This window comes from Mustelus asterias, chromosome 26 (assembly GCF_964213995.1).
Source record: "Mustelus asterias chromosome 26, sMusAst1.hap1.1, whole genome shotgun sequence".
Taxonomy (NCBI): Eukaryota; Metazoa; Chordata; class Chondrichthyes; order Carcharhiniformes; family Triakidae; genus Mustelus; species Mustelus asterias.
The window spans coordinates 41,146,411-41,153,647 of record NC_135826.1 but is presented as its reverse complement, the minus strand read 5'-3'; the positions used below and the strand labels follow the sequence as shown (position 1 = coordinate 41,153,647).

The 7,237-nt window shown below is 49.7% G+C and overlaps 1 protein-coding gene across 1 annotated transcript in view; it reads left to right on the top strand.

The window, feature by feature from the left end:
* The first annotated feature begins 1,234 nt into the window (after window positions 1-1,234).
* The window catches only part of ano8b (anoctamin 8b), an 89,813-nt gene continuing 83,810 nt past the window's right edge, over window positions 1,235-7,237 (top strand). Inside the window, exon 1 of the mRNA XM_078198554.1 lies at window positions 1,235-1,634. The gene's annotated coding sequence lies outside the window, so the exon portion shown is untranslated. The remainder of the gene's footprint in view (window positions 1,635-7,237) is intronic.

The window sequence follows — 7,237 nt, the reverse complement described above, 5'->3', positions numbered from 1 at the left end:
CTCACCCCCACTCTCACCCCCCTCACTTCCACCCCTCCCACACCATCATCCCCCACACCCACACTCCCCCCCTCATCCCCCTCACTCCCGCACTACCGCTCTCCCATCTCTGCACTCCCACCCCCTCACCCCCACTCCCACCCCTCTCACTTCCACCGTCCACCCCCTCCCGCACTCCCATTCCGCCCACCCCCATCACCCTCACCTCCTCACCTCCCCTCTCACCCCCCTCACTTTCACCCCTCCCACACTATCATCCCCCCACACCCACACTCCCCCCCTCATCCCCCTCCCCCTCAGTCCCGCACTACCGCACTCCCACCTCTGCACTCCCACCCCCACTCCCACCCCTCTCACTTCCACCGTCCACCCCCTCCCGCACTCTCATTCCCCCCACCCCACCCCCCCACCCTCCATCACCCTCACCTCCTCACCCCCACTCTCACCCCCCTCACTTCCACCCCTCCCACACCATCATCCCCCACACCCACACTCCCCCCCTCATCCCCCTCCCCCTCACTCCCGCACTACCGCACTCCCACCTCTGCACTCCCACCCCCTCACCCCCACTCCCACCCCTTTCACTTCCACCATCTACCCCCTCCCACACTCCCAATCTCCCCACCCCACCCCCCCCCACCCTCCATCACCCTCACCTCCTCACCCCCACTCTAACCCCCCTCACTTCCACCCCTCCCACACTATCATCCCCCACATCCACACTCCCCCCACTCATCCCCCTCCCCCTCCCCCCCTCACCCCCCCCTCACCCCCACATACCAGCTACGTCCTTGTTGAAAGCTCAGAGTTGCCAACCCGCCCGGATTGCCAGGAGGTTCTGGATTATTCCGCAGCCTCTCACTGACTGTGGAAACATTTGGGTAAAAATCCACCAGGGACAAATCACCGTGTTTGTTTTTTTTTCCCATGTTCTGTGAATATTTCTACTGATCAGGGATTGGGGGAAAATGTCTCTCCCACAAAGTCAATCAATCCCATTTGACACTCTCCCTGTTCTGGAGCGCCGGTCACACAGTGAAACACCAGGAATACATCCAGCTGGAGTTGGCAGCTGATATTTAAAGATTCAGCACTGAGGAAATCTGAGCCCTGACCAAACCCCCCACCCCCTCACCCTCACCCCACCCCTGCCCACACCCTCCCCCTCCCCCCCACCTCACCCGCTGTCTGGTGTCTGCGTTGCTCTGGAGCTGCTGGGTCTCAGGGGCTGGGGGTAAGGGGGGGGGGGGGGGGGGGGGGCGGGTAGATCAATGAGCTGCAGTGGATCCCAGGGAATCGATCTGAAGCTCATGGTCCGATTGCTTGGGGCAGGGAGACTTCATTCGGTTCTCAGTCCCTGACTGACAGATTCATACTCAAACTCTCCTGATAGAGAGGGGAAAGAGAGAGAGAGAGAGAGAAAAATTGGAAGGAGAGAGAGAGAGAGGCAGCAATCGACAGCTTTAAGATGGTCTGTAGTGAGGAGCACAGAGATTACTGAACAGAGGAAGGTCTTTACTCGGTTAACAGCTGAAAATGCATGGCCACCAGGTCTCTGCTGAGTCTGCAGGTGATGTTCAAAGGAGATTAGACACATGTGGAACGCTGGACCCACGACCCAGGACCTTCTTCAGGTTTGTGCTTTTATCTTTTCTGCAAAAGATTGCGTTTCCATAGGTCCCAGTACCTTGTACTCCACTGGCCATTTACCATGCATGTACCGAGCCAGTAAACTATTCAACTACAGAGGGCATCATAGCTTGTTGCAGTCCTGTCCACCCTGACAGATATACACGCACGCACATACACATGTGTGCACACATACACACACACATGCAAATTTCACATACCTGCACACACTCACGCACATGCACATTTTTTTAATTCATTCGTGGGACATGGGCATCGCTGGCTGGGCCAGCATTTATTGCCCGTCCCTAGTTGCCCGAGGGCAGTTGAGAGTCAACCACATTGCTGTGTCTCTGGAGTCACATGTAGGCCAGACCAGGTAAGGACGGCGATTTTCCTTCCCTAAAGGACATTAGTGAACCAGATGGGTTTTTGCAACAATTGACAATGGTTTCGTGGTCATCAGTAGATTCTTCGTTCCAGATAATTTTTATTGAATTCAAATTCCACCATCTGCCGTGGCGGGATTCGAACCCGGGTCCCCAGAACATGAACTGAGTTTCTGGGTTAATAGTCCAGCGATAATACCACTCGGCCATCACCTCCCCATGTACATGCACACACGCACACACATGCACACACATGCCCACACACACACGCACAAGTGCACAGTATGCACGCATGCACATGTGCAGGTGCACACACACATGCAAGCACACACGTGTACACACGTCATTATCATCACAAGAACTGGCCAAGCTGTCCTATACCACATTGCATCATACCGTCCCACGCTATACAACACTGTGCTGCACTGTACCACACTACTGCACTACACTGCATGGTAGTGCATTCTCCCACACTGTAATGCACTGTGCTCTACCACACTATCCCACACCACACTCTACTGCATTTTAGAATGCTGCTGTAAACAGGATGTGTAATGACGCTTTGTGCTAACCCGTGCAAGTCAGTAGAAAGGAATTAAAAATACAAAAATAGAATACAAGATGAAACATTTCTATTTCATTGAAAACAATGACTTGTCTTTGGGATGTGAGCTTACTGATTGCCCAATCCTAAATTCCCCTTTGGCAGGTTGTGGTGAGGCATCTACAACTGAGTGGCTCCCTGAGCCATTTCAGATACATCGCTGTGGCTCTGGAGTCACATGTAGGCCAGGCCGGGTAAGGATGGCAGATTTCCTTCCCTGAAGGAACAAATGGGTTTTTACAACAATCAGTAATTTAAGATCATCATCAATGAGAGTAGCGTTTTATCCCCCTAGCTGCCCAGGTGAGATTTCAACGCATCTCCACAGTGTTGGTCCAGGCATCTGAGTCCGGCGCCCAGTAACAATACAACGATGCTACTGTCCCCATCTGACAGAGATTGATGAACTGGTGGAGGAGTGCCACTTGTGAGGAGACCTAAACAAGGCAGTGTGAATATAAGATAGTCATTGATAAATCTAATAAAGAACTTCAGAGGAATTTCTTGACACAGTGTTCAGTGAGAATGTGGAAGTTGCTCAGAGTATTTGAAGTAGAGACCATTGGTGTATTTAATGGAGAGTTGATGCGGAACTTGGTGGGGTTTGGGAATAGAGATATCGATGGGGTGGGAGAGGTTGCTGTGGAGGAGAATTACATAATGATACATAAGAACTAGGCCATTCAGCCCCTCGAGCCTGCTCCACCACTCAATACGATAATGGCTGATCTCATCAGGGCCTCATCTTCACCTTTCTGCCTGTTCTCCATAACCCTTCATCCCGTTACTAATTAAAAACCAATCTATCCAACAGTTTTGGATACTGTTGGGGGAGGGGAGACTTACCAGTGGTAAGCCATGGGGTACAGGTCTCTGGCACAGAGTCTGCCCCTGTTGCTCAGAAGGGAAGGGAGGAGAGGAGTAGAGCATTAGTCATTGGGGACTCCATAGTTAGGGGGACAGATAGGAGATTCTGTGGGAACGAGGGGGACTCGTGGCTGGTGTGTTGCCTCCCAGGTGCCGGGGTCCATGATGTCTCGGATCGTGTTTTCGGGATCCTTAAGGGGGAGGGGGACCAGCCCCAAGTCGTGGTCCACATATAGGCACCAAAGACATAGGTAGGAAAAGGGATGGGGATGTAAGGCAGAAATTCAGGGAGTTAGGGTGGAAGCTTAGAGCTAGAACAAACAGAGTTGTTATCTCTGGTTTGTTACCCGTGCCACGTGCTAGCGAGGAGAGGAATAGGGAGAGAGAGCAGTTGAACACGTGGCTACAGGGATGGTGCAGGAGGGAGGGATTCAGATACCTGGATAATTGGGGGTCATTCTGGGGTAGGTGGGACCTCTACAAACGGGATGGTCTACACCTGAACCAGAGGGGTACCAATATCCTGGGGGGGAAATTTGCTAATGCTCTTCGGGAGGGTTTAAACTAATTCAGCAGGGGGATGGGAACCTGAATTGTAGCTCCAGTGTACAGGAGGTTGAGAGTAGTGAGGTCATAAATAAGGTTTCAAGATCGTAGGAGTTTACCGGCAGGCAGGAAGGTGGTTTGAAGTGTGTCTACTTCAACGCCAGGAGCATCTGGAATAAGGTGGGTGAACTTGCAGCATGGGTTGGTACCTGGGACTTCGATGTTGTGGCCATTTCGGAGACATGGATAGAGCAGGGACAGGAATGGTTGTTGCAGGTTCCGGGGTTTAGATGTTTCAGTAAGATCAGGGAAGGTGGTAAAAGAGGGGGAGGTGTGGCATTGTTAGTCAAGGACAGTATTACGGTGGCAGAAAGGACGTTTGATGAGGACTCGTCTACTGAGGTAGTATGGGCTGAGGTTAGAAACAGGAAAGGAGAGGTCACCCTGTTGGGAGTTTTCTATAGGCGTCCGAAAAGTTCCAGAGATGTAGAGGAAAGGATTGCAAAGGTGATTCTGGATAGGAGCGAAAGTAACAGGGTAGTTGTTATGGGGGACTTTAACTTTACAAATATTGACTGGAAAAGCTATAGTTCGAGTACTTTAGATGGGTCAGTTTTTGTCCAATGTGCGCAGGAGGGCTTCCTGACACAGTATGTCGATAGGCCAACAAGAGGCGAGGCCACATTGGATTTGGTACTGGGTAATGAACCAGGCCAGGTGTTAGATTTGGAGGTAGGTGAGCACTTTGGTGATAGTGCCCACAATTTGGTTACATTTACTTTAGCGATGGAAAGGGATAGGTATATACCGCAGGGCAAGAGTTATAGCTCGGGGAAAGGAAATTATGATGCGATTAGGCGAGATTTAGGATGCATAGGATGTGGAAGGAAACTGCAGGGGATGGGCACAATTGAAGTGTGGAGCTTGTACAAGGAACAGTTACTGCGTGTCCTTGATAAGTATGTACCTGTCAGGCAGGGAGGAAGTGGTTGAGCGAGGGAACCATGGTTTACTAAAGAAGTTGAATCTCTTGTGAAGAGGAAGAAGGAGACTTATGTAAAGATGAGACGTGAAGGCTCAGTTAGGGCGCTTGAGAGTTACAAGCCAGCCAGGAAGGACCTAAAGTGAGAGCTAGGAAGAGCCAGGAGGGGACATGAGAAGTCTTCGGCAGGTAGGATCAAGGAAAACCCTAAAGCTTTCTATAGGTATGTCAGGAATAAAAGAATGACTAGGGTAAGATTAGGGCCAGTCAAGGATAGTAGTGGGAAGTTGGGCGTGGAGTCCGAAGAGATAGGAGAGGCGCTAAATGAATATTTTTCGTCAGTATTCACTCAGGAAAAAGACAATGTTGTCGAGGACAATACTGAGATACAGGCTATTAGACTAGACGGGATTGAGGTTCATAAGGAGGAGGTGTTAGCAATTCTGGAAAGTGTGAAAATAGATAAGTCCCCTGGGCCGGATGGGATTTATCCCAGGATTCTCTGGGAGGCTAGAGAGGAGATTGCAGAGCCTTTGACTTTGATCTTTATGTTGTCATTGTCTACAGGAATAGTGCCAGAAGACTGGAGGATAGCAAATGTTGTCCCCTTGTTCAAGAAGGGGAGTAGGGACAACCCTGGTAATTATAGACCAGTGAGCCTTACTTCTGTTGTGGGCAAAGTTTTGGAAAGGATAAGAGATAGGATTTATAATCATCTAGAAAGGAATAATTTGATTAGGGATAGTCAGCACGGTTTTGTGAAGGGTAGGTCATGCCTCACAAACCTTATTGAGTTCTTTGAGAAGGTGACCAAAGAGGTGGATGAGGGTAAAGCAGTTGATGTGGTGTATATGGATTTCAGTAAAGCGTTTGATAAGGTTCCCCACGGTAAGCTATTGCAGAAAATACGGACGCATGGGACTGAGGGTGATTTAGCGGTTTGGATCAGGAATTGGCTAGCTGTAAGAAGACAGAGGGTGGTGGTTGATGGGAAATGTTCATCCTGGAGTTAAGTTACTAGTGGTGTATTGCAAGGATCTGTTTTGGGGCCACTGCTGTTTGTCATTTTTATAAATGACCTGGATGAGGGCATAGAAGGATGGGTTAGTAAATTTGCGGATGACACTAAAGTCGGTGGAGTTGTGGACAGTGCGGAAGGTTGTTGCAGGTTACAGAGGGACATAGATAAGCTGCAGGGCTCGGCTGAGAGGTGGCAAATGGAGTTTAATGCGGAAAAGTGTGAGGTGATTCACTTTGGAAGGAGTAACAGGATTACAGAGTACTGGGCTAATGGTAAGATACTTGGCAGTGTGGATGAGCAGAGAGATCTCCGTGTCCATGTGCATAGATCCCTGAAAATTGGCACCCAGGTTGATAGGGTTGTTAAGAAGGCGTACAGTGTGTTAGCTTTTATTAGTAGAGGGATTGAGTTTCGGAGCCATGAGGTCATGTTGCAGCTGTACAAAACTCTGGTGCGGCCACACTTGTAGTATTGCATACAGTTCTGGTCACTGCATTATAGGAAGGATGTGGAAGCATTGGAAAGGGTGCAGAGGAGATTTACCAGGATGTTGCCTGGTATAGTGGGAAGGTCTTATGAGGAAAGGCTGAGGGACTTGAGGTTGTTTTCGTTAGAGAGAAGAAGGTTAAGAGGTGACTTAATAGAGGCATACAAGATGATCAGAGGATTAGATAGGGTGGATAGTGAAAGCTTTTTTCCTCAGATGGTGATGGCTAGCACGAGGTGACATAGCTTTAAATTGAGGGGTGATAGATATAGGACAGATGTCATAAGAACATAAGAAATAGGAGCAGGAGTAGGCCATCTAGCCCCTCGAGCCTGCCCCACCATTCAATAAGATCATGGCTGATCTGAAGTGGATCAGTTCCACCTACCCGCCTGATCCCTATAACCCCTAATTCCCTTACCGATCAGGAATCCATCTATCCGTGACTTAAACATATTCAACGAGGTAGCCTCCACCACTTCAGTGGGCAGAGAATTCCAGAGATTCACTACCCTCTGAGAGAAAAAGTTCCTCCTCAACTCTGTCCTAAACTGACCCCCCTTTATTTTGAGGCTGTGCCCTCTAGTTCTAGTTTCCTTTCTAAGTGGAAAGAATCTCTCCACCTCTACCCTATCCAGCCCCTTCATTATCTTATAGGTCTCTATAAGATCCCCCCTCAGCCTTCTAAATTCCAACGAGTACAAACCCAATC